Here is a 5,169-nt window from a genome sequence, read left to right as displayed (position 1 = left end):
CGTCTCGGAGAAGATTCTGGTGAAGATTGTTCATGTGGGAGTGTAGTTGGCGTACCTGGATCTTCTATTGCTTCTTCTACTTCCCCAGTTACTTGTGGTTGTTATGTCTCTCAATCTTGCCTTCATTCCAGTTCCAAGTGGCGCTTTCGTCAACTTCAACATCTCGACTGATGATAAGTTTCTTTGTTTCTAGATTGTATATGCGATAGCCTTTTGACTGTGTGTTATATCCCAAGAAGATGCCTCTTATCGTCTTGTCTTCTAGTTTGTGTCTCTTTTCTTTTGGGACATGTATATAACAGATAGATCCAAATCAAAGACTCTTATATGTTTAGCTGATGCCTCTGATGACTCTTCTATAAGAGTTTTACCTTCGACTGCCTTTGTTGGATATCTGTTCATTATGTAGACAGTTATGTAAACTGCTTCGACCCAAAAGGTGTTTGGCAAACCTCTCTCATTGAGCATCGATCTAGCCATCTCTATGACCGTGCGATTTTTTCTTTCAGACACCCCATTTTTTGTGGAGTGTAAGCAACTGTGAGTTGACGCTCTATTCATTCATCCTCATAAAATTTATCAAACTCGTGAGAGTTGTACTCTTTGCCACGATCTCTTCTGAGTACTTTTATATGTTTCCCACTTTGCTTCTCGACAAAAGCCTTGAACTTCTTGAATACTCTAAAGACTTCTGATTTTTCTTTTACAAAATAGACCCATGTCATTCTAGAAAAGTCATTAATGAAGAGGATGAAGTACCTGTTATTAGTGAGTGATGGCATCCTCATTGGTCCACATATGTCAGTATGGATGAGCTCCAACAAGCGTTTTGCTCTCCAAGCTTTCCCACTTGAAAAATGTAGTCTATGTTACTTCCCAACAAGCGTTTTGCTCTCCAACAAGCGTTTTACACAACTTAGAATGATTTGATTTTTATTTTGATGCTTCACAAATGAAGGGTGAGTGCCTATTTATAGGCTTTCTACAACACTTATGAATTTCTAGATGGTTCCATAAGTATCTAGTATACATTTTTCTCAAGATTTCTAGATGCTTCTTTAATTATAATACTAAATGCCTATAATAAAATATAATAGAAGCTTAGGATAATTCTAGATATTATGATACAATCATCACTACTTGTTTCTACACAAGTGTGGAAGCTTCTAGAAAGTGTACATCAATATTTTATCAATATTGCATAATAATTAAAACAATTTGAAGCTAAGTATGGTTGAAATTTATCCACAAATCACTAATTTGAGAATAATGTAACTGTTGTCAGGCTTTGGTGTGGGATAAAAGCAGTAATTCAATCATGATAGCAGCAGTGTTTCAAACTGTGGACTGTATCACGTGATGCAGACGCAATATTATAGTTGTGGTGACCATTGTTAAAATGATAATTCCTATTTCTGGAAAGTTGTTAATCCAGTTAGGTTTTGAAAGTTAGTTTTGTTACTATTTTTGGCATTGGGTAGTTAGGTGTGCAACTAAGTTTGGTAATTCAGTTTTCTCATGTATTTTTGGTTGGTGTTAAATACACAACCCTATGTACCCACTTTGGCAATGCAATAATACACTCACTACTTACTGAAGTATATTCAAAATCATCATATCTTCATTACTCTTTTTTCTTCTCTATACTGTTCATCATCTTCTTCTCTTCTATCTATTTTGCTTTCGTGCTTGAACATCTGGTATCAAGAGTAAGTGCAGTTTTGGGAAAATATCACTCTAGAATGGGGCAAAGTAGCTTTCTAGCAAACCTACCAATCCTCGATGGAAAGAATTGGCCAAGATGGTACACACAGATGAAGGTGATACTCAACTATCAAGAAGTACTTTACATTGTGGTGAATGAAGTCTCACCACTAGCTGAAAAACCCCACTGAGGAAAAAAGAATGAAGCACAAAGAAAACTTGAAGAATGATTGCAAAGCTCTCTGGTTCATTCACCAGTGTGTGGACAATGTCCATTTTGAAAAAATTGCTGGAGCAAAAACCTCTACTGAAGCTTAGAGATCTTGGAAAAGGAAAATGAAGGAGCTGACCAATTGAAGAAGGTGCGTCTTCAAACATTAAGAAGGCAATTCGAATTGGTGCAGATGGAGGACATTGAATTCTTCAATAGGATTACAACATTAACAAATGCCATAAAGTCATGTGGTGAGAATATCAATGACCTCACCATAGCAGAAAAGGTACTAAGGACCTTGACCCATAAATTCGATCACATTGTTGTTGCTATTGAAGAATCAAGAAACATGATAACTCTGAGAATTGAAGAACTTCAGGGTTCACTAGAAGCTCATGAGCAAAGGCTACTTGAAAGATCAAGAGGGAAAGCAACCAACCAAGTACTTCAAGCACATATCTTTAAAAGAAGGAGTTCTTATGGCAGAGGAGGAGAGTCCAAAGGAAGAGGCTATTGCAGAGAAGGTAGAAGGAACACTGAAAGAAATGAGAAATCACTTGTACCTGAATCTCATAAGAGAGGAGGATACAAGGGATTTCACAATTACAAGAAGAAAATAGACAAGAGAAAGGCTAAGTGTTTCAACTGTGGAAGGATTAGACACTTCTCAAATGAGTGTTAATTCCCTCATCAGACCTCAAGCAATGAAAAACTAGAGAATGGAGTGAATATGGCCAAAGAACCAGATCCCGAGGATAATGTGAGCATCATCGTGATGATGATGAATGGGGATGTAGATTTCAGTGATGCTGAGACTTGGTATTTGGATTCAAGGTGTTTCAACCACATGACAAGTCACAAGGATTCAAGCTGAGGGCACAAGTGACATTATCATCAGAAGAAAGGATGGGAACAAGGCAATGATCAAAGATGTTCTGTATGTACCAAATATTGGAAAAATGGTTCAATATGAACCTGCGTCAAGGAAACCTTGATGTGTATGATACAAAGAATAGGAAGATTCTCAAGGCTCCACTATATGCAAACATGACATTTCAAGTCACAATTGGTACACTAAAGTCACAATGCCTATTAGCTGAATCACAAATCAATGACTATTGGCTTTGTCAATGACTCTTGGCTTTGGCATATGAGGTATGGGCATCTTAATTTTAGAGATCTAAGTATGTTGCACAATAGGAACCTAGTTAAAGGTCTTCCTTACATTAAGCATCCTCATACCTTGTGTGAGAAATGCCTCATAAGCAGGCAACTAAGACCTACGTTTACATCACACATTCCAACCAGAGCCAAAGAATTATTAAAATGTCATATACTCTGATATATGTAGACCCTTTGAGATTCCATCTCTTGGGGGAAGCAAGTATTTTATTTCATTTTTTTAGCAAGAAGATTTGGATCTATCCACTAATCTGAAAAATGAAGTGTTTGGCATATTAAAAACATTTAAAGCCCTGATGGAAAAATAATTTAGAAGAGCTGTCAAGGTGTTGAGAACTGATGGAGGAGGGGAATTCACCTCCAAAGAACTTGAAGAATGCTGCAAGAAATAAGAAATTGCACATGAGGTCATAACACAATACACACCTCAGCACAATGGTATGGCTGAAAGGATAAACAATACTATCATGAATATGGTGAGAAGCATGATGAAGGACACTAAACTTCCACTGGGATTTTGGGTTGAGGCAGTAGATACTGCCACCTATGTGTTGAATCTATGCCCAACTCAAAATGCAACATCTCTAGTCCCTGAAGAAGTACGGTCAGGTAGAAAACCATCAGTACATCATCTTAGAGTTTTTGGAACACAATGTTATACTCATGTTCTAGAAAAAAAGAGAAGGAAGCAAGATGACAAGAGTGAAGTCATGATCTTCCTTAACTATCACCCTACTGGATCCTATAGACTATACAATCCTGAGACCAAGAGAGTAGTCTATAGTAGAGATGTGCAATTTGATAAGCTAACACATTGGATGGACAACTTGGATAAGAGAGAACAGGAGTTCACTAAGGTCTATATACCCATAGAATCTACTGAGGATCAAGAAGACACTTCATCAAGCGAGGAACATGTGCTTGAACAAACCACTCACCTTGGTAGGACTGAAAAGATTAGGGGTTGCCATCCAGACTCAGACTATCAGGTATTCCTTGACGGTGTAATTAGTGATGATGGAGAACTGGTACACTTTGCTCTAATGGCCTATGTAGAACTAGAAAGGATTCAGGATGCCATCAAAGATAGTGTGGATAGATGTCATGAATGAGGAACTGAATGCAATTGAAAGAAACAACACATGAGAATTAACCACCTTACCACTTGGAAAACATCTAATAGAAGTAAAGTGGATCTATAAGACCAAGTTGAAACCTGATGGCAACATAGCCAAGCACAAGATGTAACGCCCCGAAAATTACTCCAAAATGGGTAAAAAAAAAATTTGAATAATAAAGCCATATAAAATTTATTTCCTTATATTGTTTCATTTTCGGAACATCACTTTAAGTAACATACAATGCGGAAAATAAAAAACCATTTCCTAATGGTAATAAAAAATAACTCAATATAACTTCGAATCATACTTCATTATATCATAAAATGTTGGTACGAAGTACAAGGCAGAATCCTAATCGTCGCCCAAATAAAACTACTCACAAAATAAATACCCTACACAAGTACACTAATAAAAAAGTACAAGGGCCTGTGTAGGTATAACGGTTTCCCTAAATCCTCCATGCCCCCTCCTGGGACATCGAAAAGTGGTAACTCTGAATCCTGGCCGAACGATCCATCTGAACAAACGCGAATAGAAGACAAATAGAAAGAAGAAGGAGTAAGACATTAATGAATATTACCCATTGACGACGTGTAATTACACATAATATTACATCCAGAAAGATGCATAACATACACAATATATATTACATACATAAATGCAAATGATGAATGACGTTATAACTCAAACCATGAGGATTAATATTCACGTGCTCAATGTATGAATATTATGTTTATTTCATCTATCCTTACACCAATATTCTCCCAATAAACTATTCGGAAATAACCAAGAGTACAGGTCCCATAACAAGCCGATTTGAACGCACCAAACTATTCCTCGCAAGGATATATGATCGATCTGTTCCAAAGAACTGTCCATTTCAGGACGGTGTCGTATCAAACACTTTCTGGACATCCCTCTCATCAATCCTAATTGCAAAGAGGGGTT

This window comes from Lupinus angustifolius, chromosome LG03 (genome assembly GCF_001865875.1).
Source record: "Lupinus angustifolius cultivar Tanjil chromosome LG03, LupAngTanjil_v1.0, whole genome shotgun sequence".
Classification (NCBI taxonomy): Eukaryota; Viridiplantae; Streptophyta; class Magnoliopsida; order Fabales; family Fabaceae; genus Lupinus; species Lupinus angustifolius.
This window is presented reverse-complemented; position numbering follows the sequence as displayed.